Source organism: Saimiri boliviensis, chromosome 10 (assembly GCF_048565385.1).
Source record: "Saimiri boliviensis isolate mSaiBol1 chromosome 10, mSaiBol1.pri, whole genome shotgun sequence".
NCBI lineage: Eukaryota > Metazoa > Chordata > Mammalia > Primates > Cebidae > Saimiri > Saimiri boliviensis.
In genome coordinates this window covers 118,727,947-118,745,135 of record NC_133458.1, presented here as the reverse complement: position 1 = coordinate 118,745,135, position 17,189 = coordinate 118,727,947, and the positions used below count along the sequence as shown (strand labels likewise).

At 40.1% G+C, this 17,189-nt stretch overlaps 1 protein-coding gene across 7 annotated transcripts in view; it reads right to left on the bottom strand.

The window, feature by feature from the left end:
- Positions 1 to 17,189, bottom strand: part of ELMO1 (engulfment and cell motility 1) — a 573,930-nt gene that overhangs the window by 251,370 nt on the left and 305,371 nt on the right. The window lies entirely within an intron of this gene.

The following is a 17,189-nucleotide window of genomic DNA, read 5'->3' as shown; positions in this document are numbered from 1 at the left end:
AGCGCAGAAAAGGAAACTGATGCTTGTTTCCTAGGTGACGATGGCCTCTAATACTAGGATTTCCTTCCCCTTCATGCATATTAGTTAATGGTTCTGATTCCAAGCCCCCGCTTCCAGCTGGAAACATGGCCTCAACACCCACCCTGAAGACTGGTCTGCCTCCCAGTTAACGCTTGGGTACTTTCAGGTGAAAAGTAAAAAGTGGAAAACAAGAGACTCAAATATATTTCTTTAGAACAAGATGAATGGGACATTTCCCTTTGAGGAATTCCTCAACAATGGATAAAGACCTCTGATGAGGCCACAGCAATGAATGTTTGTGGTTTTGCCAGGAAGTAACCTTAACCGCCTCCAGATTGCCGTCTGGGATGAACCAGGTTCTCCCCTGCCACACGAGGTACGTAGTGGGTCCTGCAGAGAGGCTGGCTGTTCTTGGTTCCCAGGCAGTCTCTGCGATAAACAGCCTCAGTGTGGAAATATCAGGGAGATCAATTATCTTGCAGATGTTACATGCCAAAAAGACTACCTTTTTTCTTCATTTCAGAATTCTTTCCTTTTTTAAAAAAATAAAAAGACACAAATCCAATGTGCTTAAGCCTGCCAAGGCGAAGAGGCCCAGCTGCCTGGCTGTATTTCTGTCTGAACAAGTGCCCAGGGGAACTCCAGCCTCACTCTCCATCTTGTCTCCAGGTCCTCTACCTCTGCCCAAACGTCCTCACATCTGCACCTGACCGGAGCGAATGACAAACATCTTTACACAGCAACTTGTATGCTGATTTGCAGAATGATTTCTTTTAAGTACACTTCTAAAAACATAAATGTTAAGTCAAAAGATGTCAGCATTTTTGCCAATTATGTATACCTATGTAATCGACCTGCACATTCTGCACATGTATCCCAGAAATAAAAGTATAATAAAAGAAAAAGAAAAACAAAGTATCTTTAAAAAAAAAACAGAAAAATATATGTATTGATAAACCATCATCTAAAAATGATGTCATTTCTTACTTCCCAAAGCAATAGGGGAGTTCCATTTAAAAATGATGTCACTGGCTCATCTAGACTTCCATGGGAAAGAAAAATCCACAGTCTCCTCTGATGGAAGAAGAAAGTAGCTATGGAGCCCCAGATTCTCCCAATCAGCCCTATGCTGTGGCTCTCCCTAGCCATGGACCAGGACAGCCACTCCCTAATCCTGAAAGAATCCAGGATTGCCTCTCCTCCAAACAGCTGCACCCTTACATGGCCAGGGGTGGTGGTGAGCGTCGGGGATTTTTTGGCAAGCTCTTTGGGGAAGAATTCCTACAACAAATATATATTTATGAATTCAGAGAACTAGCAGAATTCTGAATTCAGAAAAAAAAAAAACTGTCAGTTACTTCATTCTCCTATCCTCTTTACCACCACTATCCACCAGCATCACCTGCCCATGACCATGTGGGCCTCTCTCTTCCTGTCCAGATCCTCTTTTGTTTGTTGTTCAGCCCTTCTGACAGTAGGTTCCTTGGGGCTCTTGGTCTAGCTCAGTATTCTCTGCAGGCTCCTGCCCTGAGAGAGTCAGTAAGAGAGTGTCTCTCACCTCAGGCCATGACTTGGCACTATGAACTGGACACATGATTCACCCATTGAAAAGATCAGCACATGTAACTCAACCTCACCCATTCCACAGTTCCTCATGTTGCTAAGAAGAGAAAATGAGACAATGCATGAGAAGGCAAAAGCATTACTGAGATCCAGTGGCTGGTGCTAGAGCAGGCTAATCAGCTGCTGTTACCACTTTCAAAAGGCTTGCAGCCCATAGACTGCTGGGAGCTTTAAATCAGCCACAGCAGGAGTATTGATACCACAGAAACCAGCAAATGCTGCACAATACTAATTAGATTTCTTTTTAGAAAAACTTATGTACTAGCACAATAATACTAAATTCAACGTAAGGTATTAAAGTCAGCACCACAACTGTCTGGGTTGAAAGTCCACATTTGCAATTTACTATCTATTGAAACAATGGGCAAGTTACTTGACCTCTCTGAGCCTCAGTGCTCTCTTCTGCAAAATGGGTACAATGATAGTGAGAATTCAATAAGGTAATTCATATAAAATGTTCATAACCATAGCCTGGAAACATTCATTACTCAGCATAGTTTAGCTTTCTTTTTGTTCCTACCATATGTAGACTGGAGCCCCAAGCTGCCAAGCTATCAGCAGAACTGACTCTTCTGTTGAAAAAACTCAATGTTGGTCCTCTTAGTCATTTGCTTATAGAGAACTCATGTCTGCTCATGTAACCTACATACATCCTCATGGCTTTCATAACTGAGACTTGCAAGGCTTTAACCTGTGTAGCTCAAAATCTGCCCAATTTGATAGTCCCACCAGCTCATGGAAAGACAGATTCCTTCCAAGTTAAGCTTCAGTTTTGATCTTCTGACGCATATCACTTACAGCCATAAAGGACTTCAGAGGGGGAAAAAGGAGAGACACAACCCTGCTCAGGGATTCAACACATCCTATCTTTTATCATTCATTTACCAAATAATTTAGATGATCCAATGACAAAAAGTAAGGGCATAGGGCAAAAGAGATGGTTCTTGCTCAAAAATTTCATGTTTGAGAGAGATAATGATCAAATAATAAAACATATGATTATATAATTCCGAACTAAGTGTGATCACAGGGAGACACAGGGAAAGAGGAGCCTGAAGGGTGAGGTCTTGTAGGATGAATGCAGGTGTAAGGAGGCAGGGCGGGACGGCACGGAGAAAGCAGGAGCTGAGTCAGCTGAAAAAGTACGTACAAGGGCCCTGTGGCATAGGAGCATCACCAGTCAGGTACTGAAATACTGGCTAGACTGGCCTTCTTGATCTTGGCAAATGCAAGTTTGTAGACAGGTGTGAATGATATTTACCAGGGTCTTAGATTCAAAAAGTCTCCCGGTATCAGGACCAGTGTTACAGAGCAGCATTTGACAAACCAGCCAAGGAGAAGTTAGATGTTAGGGCTGTTATATCTGCTTTAGTTGCTTAATACAAGAAAAATATTGTCTATTATTTATGATGTATGCTAAATTTTGGAACCTTGGGTTTTACCAGTGCAGGGGAAAAGTTGATAAAATTAAGGTCAATGTAAAAATAAAATTATCTGACAATGTCAAACATTGCTGGGTGCACCAGGTGTACAGCATAGTTCCTAAGGGGGAAGCTATTTTTAACGAATACAAAGGGACACTTGGGAACATTACCACCTAAATTTTATTATACCAACATAAAATGCCTTCTGATTTGGTAGGCAGGTTGCTAATACTGGCTGGGCTCTGATCACATGAATTCTGTTCAAAAAGGGAAGTCAGCAGTGACTCACCCAAGCCCAAGCATCAGCATATCTAGGGCAAGCCCATTCTGGGGCATACCAATATAGTTTCTAATTTGGTTTTCATTCCAGGATGGACAAAGGCCAGAAGGGCACTTGTAACCAGAGAGGTTAGAGCGTGTTCCAGATCTAGATCTACTTCTGTGGTTTCCATCCATCGGGTGAATCCTGCCAAAAGGTGGAACACCAGAACTCTCTGGGCAGAGTCATGCCACTCACTCAATCTGGGCACTCATTTAACAAATATGTGCTGAGTGTCTCTGCGTACCTGGCACTGCTCCGGGCACTGGGGTACCACAGTGACATCATGGATACTCTGTGCTATTATGAGGTTTGCTGGCTAGTGTGGGTGGACAGAAAATAAACAAAACAGTGAATACAGAGCATGTAAAATATGTTAAATTTTGAGAGACATGAAGGAGGTAAAGTAGACAGGGAGCAAGAGGGTGAAATCAGTACTTTATATCTGGAGGTGACAGAAAGCTACTCAGAGACTAAAGGAAGTGAGGCAATGGGCCACAGAGCTGCCCTGGAACAGATTCCTAGGAGAGAAAGTAAAAAGTAAAAGGCCCAGAGGCCAGAGGTACCTGGATGTTCGAGGCCAACAAGGGTGCTGTGGAGGAATTGTGCCCTTCAAAACTCAGATGTTGAAGCCCTAACCCCCTGTAAAGGAGGCAATTAAAATTAAATGAGGCCATTAGGGTAGGGTCCAAATCCAATATGAGTGGTGTTCTTGTAAGAAGCAGTGACAATAGGGTGTGAGCGCACAGGACGGCCATGTGGAGAGGCAGCAAGAGGGCAGCCGCTTACAAGCCAAGAAGGCAGGCCCCGGAGACACACCAACCCTGCCAGTAGCTTGATCTTAGACTTCCAGCCTTCAGAGCTATGAGATGAAGTTCTGCTGTTTAAGCCATCCAGTCTGCGGTATTTTGTTACAGTGGCTATAGCTGACTTATCAAAAGGGGGTCTCTGAGGCTGGAGTTGACGGAGGGAGGAGTAGGATAGAAGGACATAATGATAGAGAGCCAGAATACTGCAGAGCCTTGAGGGTCATGGAAAAGGTGCTGAATGTTTACTCTGAGTTAGATGGGAGTCACTGAAGGTTGTAGGCAGAGGAGTGATGTGATCTGACCAATATTGGAAGAATCACTACGGCATCTTAATGTTCTGGCTACTGCACTGAAAACAGAAAAGACGAGCAAGGATGGGAGCAGGCAGTACCAATCAGGAGGCTATTACACTATTACAGGAGAGAGATTTGATGTACTAGATTACTGTAATGGTGGTAGAAGTGAGGGAAGTAGGTAGGTTTCTGGAAAACAGAGTCAACAGGATTCTGAAAGTCAACAGAAAGTCAACAGAGAATCAATAGAAAGTAGAGTCAATAGAATTGAAAGTAAACAGAACTTGCTGGGGGTAGTTTGCTGGTAACTGGGTCCTAATGGAGTAAGGAATAACTCACTAAGCCAGAGATTTTAGTCACTGGGTTGGCCTATCAAGGCAACCCATATTCAGTGCTAAGAAACATTTAAATGGCAAAGTCCTGTGTAGGTTTAGCCAAGCTTAACCCCTGTGGAAGGTAGAGGAATTGCTAGAAGGATATTTGTATAACAAAGTATCAATTGAATGAGGAATTCAAGCAATGGAGAAAAATATACAAAATCAAGCATCTAAGCTTTCATTTTAGAAAACTAGAAAAAGAACAAATTAAATCCAAAGCAAGCTGAAGAAAAGTTTAAAAAAAATAAAAAATAAAAAATAAAGTAGAAATCAGTGAAATTGAAAACTGGGAAGTAATAGAGAAAAATCAATAAAATCAAAAGGTGGTTCTTAACAAAGATCAATAAAAACAAATCTCTAGCCAGACTCAACAAGACAAAAAGAAAAATGACAAATTATTAGCATCAAAAATGAAAGAAGAGTCAACATTATGGATCCCATGGATATAATAAAGGGATATGATGAACAACTCTATGCTCAAAAATTTGATAACGTAGATGAAATAGACCAATTCCTTGAAAGACACAATCTACCAGAACCCAGACAAGAAGAAACAAACAGCCTGAATAGACCTGTATCTATTAAAGGAAATGAATAAATAATTAATGACCTCCCAAAATGGAAAGTATCAGGCCTGGGTGGTTTCATTGGTGAATTCTATCAAATATTTAAACAAGAAAATGATATCAATTCTCTACAATCTGTTCCAGAAGATAGAAGCAGAAGGAGTATTTCTTAACTAATTCCATAAAACCAGTATTATCCTAATGCCAAAACCAAAGGCATAAGAAAGAAAAAAATATACAGACCTATATAGTGCTCATGAACATAAATGCAAATATCCTTCAAAAAAGTAACAAATAGAATCCAACAATCTATAAATAGAATAATGCACCTGTTTATAAGATTTGTTTCAGGTATGCAAGGCTCAGTCAATATTCAAAAATCAGTTAATGTAACCCACCGTGCCAACAGGCTAAAGAAGAAAAGTTGTATAATGGTATCAAAAGATTCAGAAAAAGCATTTGACAAAATCTAATACTTATTCATGATAAAAAAAAAAAAAAAACTCTTAGCAAACTAAGAATAGGGCAGTTGCTCAGCTCTATAAAGAACATCTACAGAAAACTCACGGCTAACATCATACTTCACGGCAAGAAACTTGACTCTGCCCTAGAATTGGGGGCAAGGCTAAGATGGTCACTCTTACCACCCCTATGTATCTTACTGGTAGTCCTAACTAATGTAATAAGACAAGAAAAAGTAAATTAAAACATATACAGATTGGGAAGGGAGAAACAAAACTGTCTTTGCTCATAGGGGATGTGATTGTTTATGTAGAAAATTCCAAAGAATTAATATATAAAATCTTGGAACTAATAAACAATTACAGCAAGATTGCAAGATGTTGGTTCAACAATCATAACAAATGAGCCATTCTAATGTAAGATATTAAAAACAGAGAAAACTGTGAGTGGGAAAAATGAGAGGTGGGATATATAGGAACCCTATGTACTTTTGCTCGACTTTTCTATAAACCTAAAACTGTTCTAAAACACAATGTCTATTAATTTAAAAATTAAAAAGGCAGAGCAGCCTGCATTCTCTTAACTTGAGAAAAACAGAAGAGAGAGGATTCCCAGAAACCTTTCCCCTTCAAAGAAATAAGAAATGAGCTTCAGTTCTTTGAACTCTTGCATTACAACAATTAAAGCAGAAAAGGGAGAAGAAATAGCAATCCCCCAGCACGGCAGCTGCTGAGCTCTGCACAGTTAAGGTAGACAATGCACATTTAAAGGTGGAAGCTTGATCAATTACAGAAGAAAGAAAGAGGGCTTGTCACAGAGCAGGTACTGTACTCAACAAACTATCTAAACAAGACATAACAATGAACAGTGTGGACTGAATCTGGAGAACTAGGTTGGAGAAATAATGGAAAGATGTTAACTGGATCTAAGATAAAGAAACCACAACAGTTACTGTGAGCTACGTCTTGGCTGGTACCTCAGTGAGGGAGTCTGGCACATGTGAGATTTCTGTAGTTTTTAACCTTTCAATTCACACTGGACTTGGGTTTACAGTATATCAACTACATATGGTTCACTATATAGCTTAGTTTCATTTTTTTCTCAACAAATCAGTCACTGTTCTAAAGTCTCACGGTGTTTTAAAATTAGAAAAACATAAAAAACAACAACAAAACCTTTGGATAATACTAAGTAAAAATATCTGAAACCTCTTTCACCAAGGACTCTCCAAGATGGGCCACTTTTGCATCAAAACCATGAAAAGGAAGCCTGGGTCACCCTAGAAAAGTACTACATGTGCCTAGGCAATGACTTCCACAGGAAGAAGTGTTTGGGCAAGGCGATCATCATTATCCCTGGCAAGAAGCTTTGCAACAAGAGGACAGGCTACATCCCGCATCTGATGGAACAGATTCGGAGGGGTCCAGTGAAAGGTATCTCCATTAAGTTGCAGGACGAAGAGAGAAAAGAAAGGAGAGATAATTATGTTCCTGAGCTCTCAGTCCTGGACCTGGAATCACTAAAGTAGGTCCCGACACTAAGGAAATGCTGTTTTGGACTTCCACAGTCCATCCAACCTGCAGGTCACTCAGCCTACAGTTGGAATAAATTTCAAAATACCACGTAGAGCTGTTTGGATCTTTCTGCAATGCTGTAATATTTTCAGTAAACCTGGGACAATAGCAAACAAACAAACATTCTGAACCTAATGCTCAGCTTGGAGTGGTACCAAGAGAGACAAACAGATAACTACCAGCTTTTAGTTCTGCTTCAGATTTCAGACACCTCATCCAGCACCACAGGAACACAGGTGAGCATCCCAGGTGGTGTGAGCACACCGCACAGACACTGCTACATTTGGCTGATAGAGGTTTGTGGAATCTGCCCTCCCCGCCTGGAACAAGGGGTCTTCTGAGATAAAACCAAACCCACATTTAACAATGATCTCATCCTCATGCTTAAAGCATTCCATTCAAGTCGCTGGCTTTGGAAGTCAGAAATTCTTCTTTCCAGCTCAATTAGTAAATCTAATCACATATTCACACTCTCAAGGGGTCCCGATTGTTTGGCAGTAACAGCTTGGTTATTCACAATCAATGAAATTAATGCCACTATTTTTAAAACATGAAAAAATCCTGTATATACAAACAAGCCTCCAAGCTGTGGATCTTGGTCAAAGAAAGAACAAAAATAAAAGCCAAGAAAAAAAGTATTTAAATGAATTATGAGACAAAGAATCATTTCAAACTCAAAAGTCCCAGCAATGCTGTGCCTTTGGGGTCCTTGTTATTCTAAACTGAATCGTTTCTCCACATCACCTAGAAGAAAAATGTCACTCATATAAAAAAGGTTCCTTTACATGGAATTGTGTGTTTAACTGGCAACATATAATTTTATTTAAAAAAAAAAAGAGGAGCAATTGCTGTTGAAGCCATTTCAGGGACAAGAGGAGGGAGCTCTGTCAGCACAATGGGAACAAAAAAAATGAAGTGCACTAAGTTATTCCAATCATTTGCTTCATAGTTAAGTTTAATTACACATTACATACTGTCCTGTAATTATGTCGCTTGGGTAACTGCCAATGTTAAAAGCCCCTTAGTTCATTTTAAAGACTTGGCATCGCCTCCACCAGCACCCCACCCTAATGCACAGCAGCTACTTGGTTCCTGTTCCCTTCAATGCAGACTGGTATCCTGCAAGGGATCCACGCTGCGGTCTGACTCCTGGTACAGAGGGGCTGACGATGCTCAGAACTCCCAGAACCTTGGTTCAGTGCAGTCTACTTATAACATAATCTTGTGACTTTTTTTCTTTAAAATTCACAACCAGAGAAACTGGGAAACATGCCTCTTCCTTTCCCTCAGTCTCAGAAGGTTAGGACTGAAGTCCGTCATTCTCAGCCAGGGAATAAACACCCAACCAAAGATGAAATGCCTGCTTTCTGGGAGTTTACAAGGATGAAAAGAGAAACACTGAGCAAATACATATAACACTCTCCCACCCCAGAAGACTGTACATCAATCAAGTGCTACTTAAAGGAGTGGGAATGGAAACAATCAACTCAAATGGTTGAAGCACCTTCCATGTGCTGGCGATGTGCTCAGAACTTCACAAATGTCACTGCAGACTATCAGCATCAACGGGCACTAACTCGAGTGCCTTCAAGTACCAGCCAGATAACTAGAATGCAAGAAGCAGTCAGCCATAATACAGGAAGATGTCTGGGGCTCTGAGTTAATTGGGGCGGGAGTGTAAACCCTGACAAAAGGCTATCACACTTTAAAACACTGGATCAGTGGAGCAAAACACATCCGTAGGACTCTTGAACTGTGGCTACCACCTCCATATGAATCTATAAGCTCCTAAAAAGCAAATGGTATGAACAATGAACACACAGTATCTGGATTTAAAATTCAGCTCTGGTATTTCCTTAGCTGCGTGACTTTGGGCAAGCCACTTAACCTCTCCGTGTGTCAGCTTCCTCATCTGTAAAATGGAAACAGTAAGAATGGCAACCTCAAAGGGGTGCTGCAAGAAATAAATGAAAACGCTCAGCTTAGTTGTATAGTAAGCTTCAAACATGTGATTGCTGCTATTGTTGATGTTTTTGCTCCCTGACAAGAGAAGTTGAAAAGAGATTCCACAAAATGACTTTGAAACTAAGGTGGGCTTTGAGGAGAAGAACAGAGAGATCTACAGACTGGAAGGAAAGAACACAAGGTTTCTTTACCTTCCCACGTCTGGGAGCATTGGAGGGAAATTATAAATAATATATATTAAGTGCTCAGAATATTGTAAAGGCTCAAAACACAGCAGCTATTCTCATGCTAGGTAATTTCATAGCATTTTCTTGAGGTTTCTGGCTTAAAACATCCAGGCCTCCTTGTCCTATCCATGAGTTAGGATCTAAATCATTATTTCTACCAACTATTGTTTAAAAGTATGATTTACTATGTATGCATCATGAGGAGGAAAAATCCACTTAAAGGTTTTAAAATAGTATAAACATACTTTAAATTCTTCATCTGTTAACAAAAACGGCTATAAAGAAACAATCTTGACAAAACAATTCTTCAGTAGAAATATCCATCTTTACCTATAGTCTTATTTACTTGACATACAAATATTTATCTTCTGATTTGGTATAATATAAGAAACACATGTATGCTCCGTCTCACAATTGCATGAAAGCATTGTACTTAATCTTATTTTTAAAGGCATTTCTATTTTCCCCCCTCTCAGGAAATTCATTATCTTCTATAACAGCCAGTATGCAACAATTTTCCAACTAGGTGAAATGTTAATCAGAAATTATGAGGAACGCTGAAGCAAGAATTTCAAGGTGCTGTCACCGGATTGTGTACATTAATTATGTGATTTTTTTTTGGTATAGTAATTATATCTCAGTAAAACTAGAAAAAAAAAAAAGAATTGCCAGATATGTAAAGAACAAACTGTTTTCCAGGATTTACTTTTTAATTTCTGCCTGGAAACCTCACGATTTTATAAATTCTGTTGGGTAACAGCTTTGTTGGGTAGGATTTTATCAACTGGCTAGGTAGCAGTTTAATTAAGGAAATATTTTATTTACGACATAGCACCATGCCAAACCAAACAGAAAAAAGAGGTCAGTCTTGTTCTATTACACACTGATTGTCCACCAGAATACTTCCCTAAGAAGCAGCACCATTGTTTAAAATTAGGTCACTGGGAAAGGGGGCAAGCCCTAAGTGATTCTGATATAAACAGTATAATAACTTATAAAATAATGAAATATTTACCTGCTCAATATATTGTGAAAAACTGCAAATAAGTATCAAGCAACATTTTCATAACTTGATAGCTGTGCCCAGTATAAGTCACATCTCAAAATCTCAAAGGAAACAAGGAATCTCTCAAGTAAAAAGTAAATAAGCAACTATTTCCTTCACTTGCTTGCTTTTCTATTTCTGGTATCTCAGAATCAGATCCTGACTTTCCTCACCACCACAGCCACTGTGCATGGCGCCATGTGGGCGCATGGTAAGTGTTTGATAATATTTCATAAAAAAGTAAATGAAGGAATGAATATGAACATTAAATGGATTTTTCTTCCATTAGTTGGATATTTTTTAGCATCTAAGAAGATGGACTGTTTCTATTTTCTATGTTTTTTTTTTCTCTGAAAAGGATATAAGCAATAATAGAAACATCTCATGTGCATGCATTTGGTTTTTGTTGCCGCACATTAATTGTTTATCTAACTGTTTTAGAGCCTGGGATTAATGCACAGTTTGCTTCTGTCTGACTGTAATGCCAATGACTGACAATAGGTTCTGAACATCTGAATACTTCCACACGATGCTTCTCTTGTCACTACTACTCTGAAACTAAAGACTATCTCTGAAATATGGAAAGCCTTGCAACAATGCCTTCATTGGTCTCTCTTATTTTAAAATAACATCTTTTGTTTGTCAATCAAACATTTTTAGAAATAGCTTCCTGACCATGCTAGATTTCAGAAGATTTTTAACTGAATATGACCGACTTGTTTGACAGTCCTTCAGACTTTCCATTTTTCTAATCATTCTCTCTTTGAATCTGTCCCCTTTCTCTCCATTCCAAGAAGGACAACACTGTTGCCCTCATCAGACTCCAAGCCCAGAGACAGGAGGCTACAGAACTGGAAGGAACCTGAGATTTGGAGGCCAAATATGTAAGTTCAAAGTCCACTTGTCTACTGGTTGTTTCCTTCCCGTTGCTTCCTGCTTTGTGGCTGAATCTTGGCTCCCACACTGGCCAGCACAGGTCTTGAGTCAAACTAAAATCAAGTAATTTTGGTTTCTCAGTAGTTCCCAATGAATAATTAAATACATTAAGAACATAAATTTGGCTGGGTATGGTGGCTCGACCCTGTAATTCCAGCACTTTGGGAGGCCAAGGTGGGTGGATTATTTGAGGTCAGTTCAAGATCAGCTGGGCCAACATGGCAAAACCCCATCTCTACTAAAAATATAATAGCTGGCCGTGGTAGAGCATGCCTGTACCCCCAGCTACTTGGGAGGCTGAAACACGAGAATCACTTGCACCTGGGAGGTGGAGGTTATGGGGAGCTGAAACTGCACCACTGTACTCCACACTGGGTGACAGAGCAAGACTCTGTCTCAAAAAGAAAAGAAAAGAGAAGAGAAGAAAGGAAGAAAGTGAGGGAGGGAGGCAAAGAAAGAGAAGAAAGAAAGAAGGAAGGAAGGAGGGAAGGAAGGGAGGAAGGGAGGGAGGGAAAGAGGGAGGGAGAGAGGGAGGGAGAGAGGGAGAGAGGCAAAGAGCAGAAAAGAAGGAAGGAAGGAAGAAAGGAAGGAAAGTAGAAAGGGAGGGAGAGAGGGAGGAAGGAAGGAAAAGAAAAGAAGGAAGAAGGAAAGAAGGAAAGAAAGAAGGAAGAAACAAATTCTAAGTCCAAAGGTTTTGTTTCCAATGGAGTCACTAAGCTTCATTCTTCCAAAACACTGAGAATTGTTAATCCAGGGAGTAAAAGAAAAGCAAAACAAAACAACACACTCAATTCTGTACCATTATCCTGTCTCTGAAAATAATGACAAGGATCATGGGCATGAGCCAAGAACTCACCCTCCACCTGTCTCCTTACTGAGACAGCCTCGTACCATTCTTTTGGTGGCAAGAGCTGAGGAGTGAAGCATCTCTAAAAAAGTAAAAGTGATTATACCCAGAGTAAGTAAGACTCAAAAGTCTGAAATCATGCTATGCCTCCAGATTTTACTCCATGCACAATAGGATACTCAGATTTGCAATTCCTTCTCATGTTCTGTGCCTGTCCAAGTGTGGGGTAACTCAGTTATATCCACTGCTTTCGTCAGTACACAGTTACATAATTTTATTTAAATATAGCATGAGAAACCAGGCTGCCATTACAAAATTCACATAGCAAAAACATACGTTTATAACTGTTAGGAGGAACAAAGGCTATGATTCTCCAATGGTTAAAAGAGAATTTATCATTGTCAAGAGACCATTTAAACCAGAACTAAAAAAAACTCTTTACTCATGTAAATTACAAGAAATGATTAAAAGCCACTATGTGCTAGGCTCTGTGCCAGGGGCTATAATATAAATGAACCTTGATGCCTGCTCACAAGATGTTTACAATCAATTAGGGGAAATAAAAAGTAAATACGTTTAAAGTTGTACAATGTTCTAGGATTTAAATTGTGTGTCCACAGTGCAAAGAGAGTATATAGAGTCATCCAGATAGAGGATCAGGAAGTCTTCTTCAGATAGAAGATGGCCTTTGCCATGAGGGCCATCCAAAAGGCAGATGGTGTGGGACAGGCACTCAGGCAGAAGCAAGAATGGGGGCAAAGACACAGTGGCAGAGATTTGCCTGGCTAGCTGTTGCCTACCATCATTTATACAGACAAAGCCTATTGTGGCAGTGGGGGGATGGAAAGAGGGAAAGGGGACTTGGCAGCAAGAGATAAAACCACAGAGATAGGCTGTGGACCAGGTGTGGTCCCTGAAGCACTCTGAACTCTGTTCAGAAAGATCATCCTAGCAACTGGCATAGAAGATGGGTCTGAAGGTTCCAGACGTTAGCAAGCAGACCATTAAGATTATATTGTGACAGTATAGAGGAATGTATTGGAGGGAATAAGAATGCTTAAGAAGTTGGAGTACAGAGTATGATGTCTACATGGGTCTGAGCTTACGCACCCAGATCTCACTGCCTACTGCATAAGTCCTCCCAGACAGACATCCCACATGCATGTAAGAGTCTGGATGGTCCAAATGCCTGCCCCTCGCAGACCTGCACTATCTAATGACACCACTGTCTACCTCTCACTCAAGCCAGGAAAGTCCCTCTTCCTTAGAGAAGGTCAAGTTGATTTTAGTTCCAAAGTAACTCATTCAAACTGCTCTACTCCATTACCACTTCCACTTCCCTAGTTCAAGGTACCTTCATTTCTCTATAATTTCTCACATTCTATTTTCACCTGTAGTCTTGATTCTCACATTGGTTTTCTAGCGGGACAGTGATTTGTCTAAACTTAATTCTTATCTTTATTTAAAACACTTCAGAAATTCTTCACTGCCTTTAAGTCCAACAGAGCTCTTCATATGGCTTAAGACATCCCTACTGAACAAGCACATTTCCCTCACAAGCCATGCCCCATTTGCCAGTCCCTGCCTTGACCACCCTATGCTATGTGGCTCCCTGAACAAAGCACACACCTTATACCTTTGTTCTCATGGTTTCCTCCACATGAGGGAGTACTCCCCATCTCTTCCCCTTACCTGATTAGTACCATTCAACAGCTCTGAGTCTAGATACCACTTCCTCCAGGAGCTTTCCTGAAATGACCCCCGCATCTGTGTTAGTGACCTCCCTCTGTGTTCCAAGCATGATCCTCCTCAATTGAGACACATGCCAAGTGACTTGGAAACTGCCTGGTATTTGTCTGTTCATCCTCCACCCCACCACCACCCCTACTTTCCATCTCTAGACAGTGAACTCCTCAATGTCAGCACTGGTGCGCAACTTGTTTTCTTTTAGGAATCCCCACCCTTTAGCTCATGGCTGGGCATTTGATGGTTACTCAGGAAATGTGCAGCCTGAGGGACTAATACAAGCAAAGGTCCACAGACAGAGTCCTGGGGGTCCTGTGCATTTGATGGGCAGGCAGAGGAGAAACCTGCCAGAGAGACTAAGAGCAATAGTCAACAATAGAGCCAAGACGGATCACTGGCTGCTGGGTAAGAGAAGACTGGTCACTGGAGAGTGTCAGGTGTCAAGGGCAAGGTCAATGAGATGAAGGATGAGGAGAATGCTCCGCATTTGGCAAAACAGCTTCCAGAAAGCCATGGAGAGAAGTCGTGGTGCAGGATGCTGAAAAGTAAGTGGCAGGCAAGTTGAACACAGGGCAAAAAAACAATTCAGGAACATATGGCTAGAAAGTAGGTGAGGGACCATGACACCTGGGAGTGACAAGGGCAAAGAGAGGGACTATTTGTGCATACGTGTGTGTGTGTGTGTGTGTGTGTGTGTGTGCGTGTGTGTGTGTGTGTGTGTGTATTACAATTTTTTAAAATTTCAATTATAAATCTGACTGGCAAAGAGAGTAAATAGTGAGGCTATATTCAGGTACAGAATAAGCATTTATCAAATGAAAGATATAAATAATAAAGGAAAAACTGCATTCATAGAGAAGACACACATCCTCAAAAAAGCAGATTTTTACCAAAATGTAAACTGAAAAGATTGAGACCATCCTTATAATTCAGAAAAGACCATTGAGCTCATGAATCAAAACTTAATTAGCTGTCCAGATCACCTTTTTCACTACCTACAGCACTACTGCACTATCACAGAGATATCTATTTTCAAAGTCACCCTAAAATTTCCTTGCAGAGATCTTCAGACTTTATATATGCTCCACTAACCCCACGACATTCACATAAATAGCCTTAGCTTTCTATCTAGTAAATGCCTCAAAGTCAAATGGGACACAGAAAAAAATTAGGGAACGGACACTTTTGAGAAACCAGTAAAGTCATGTGAGATATAGGAAAGTCTAACCAATAAAGAAAAGTGCATGTGGACCAAAAAGCCAAACTTTTCTTTACAAATAAGTTTTTTCTTTTAAGTCCTTATCAAATATAAAGTTCTGTCAGGTTGCCATGGTATTAATTTCACTTACAATGTTTAAAGAACACATTGAGGAAAACAGGCTTAAAACATTAAATTACTTTTCATGAGACATATGCTTCTTATGCAATTAACAATACATTCAGCATCAATAAGCTCTAATTTTAGAAACACTCATCCATGAACATTAATCAGTTAATGATAAATTAAATTTCTACTTTTCATGCTCAACTCTCCAAGGTTATACTACATGGTATCTCAAAAATATTAATTTACTTACTACAAAAGCAGATTACATTCTTAGAAACCATCTGTGCAACAAATACATTCAGATATAAGTCAAATCAAAGTTTTATGGAAAAACAATTTTTTAATGTGGGACTGTATTTCTGATCAAGCACCTGATCTCAAACCTTTCAGAGAAATGACCATGAAATCCTCTACATAATCAGATTACAAATAATATTTTAGAATAGGTCGAAGCTTCCCAAACTGCATATATATAGAACAATACACAAATTTAAAATATATTGCCTACAGAGAACTCAGTGATCTGGCATGGAGATCACTGCTGGGTGGTACAGTTTTTCACCGTGCAGACTGTCCCATGGTTTATAGATTTTGGCCAGCAACGCTTCACTAGGCATGGTGACAATCAAAGAAACATGCCCACACATTTCCAAATGCTATCTAGGGGAATAAATACTGTCCCAACTAAGAACGGTCGTGTCTCTGGTTTACAGAGGAAACCTGAGCCCAGACCAAAGGAACTGCCCACATTGACGTCACTAGATATTGATAGTGCCAGGTCTCTAGGGAGCCAGTGCCACAGAGAATCCAAGAGAGAATGTGAGATGAATGAGCATGCTCTTACCATATTTTAAGTTCAGCCATACTCTTCCTGCTTTAGATGACTTGTTCATCAAATACTTTCTGAGCTTACATCTAGTCATCATTTTAACCACTCAACAATTCCCCTGCCTCATTTATTTATATCCTTCCCTGATCTGAATCTTAGATCTACTTCATCCCAACTGAGTCTGGGTTCTTCTCCCTGAGGACAGGGGTGAGGTGTCAGTACAAATCCAGGACTCCAACTGAGCAGTCCTGATAGATAAGCCATCTCCGCCACTGCCACATTAGGCTCCCATTCATTAAAACTCTGCCTCCTACATGCCAGCACTGCCCAGTCAGCAGGTGTCATCTTCCATTTCACAGAGAAAATAGAGTCCCCCACGTCCTTCTCCTCGACCCACAAATTAATCTATCTTTGTGACTAGAATTTGACTAGTCTGATATGAAATGTGAGAAGGCATTTATCTGCCTTCCCTATCTCTCCCATTTTTCTCTGTTCTTCTGTTTATCTTATTGTACCTCCAGCAGCAGACTGAACAGCCACTGAATTTGGAGTCATGCAGCTTTTTGGCTAGGTAGTTCATTTCTGTTCTTTATTATTTAAGAGTTTTTGTCATAATTCAATATTGGACTACATGAAATGTTTTCCAAGTATCTATTGTATTTTTAAGGTCATCACATAGAAAAAAAATTGCAAGTTAAAATCCCCATTTCTGTCCCCTAACTGATTTCACTTAATTCTGATATCAGGATATATTTAGTTTGCTAAGAAAATAAAAAAATACAGGGGTCACTCATCTAAA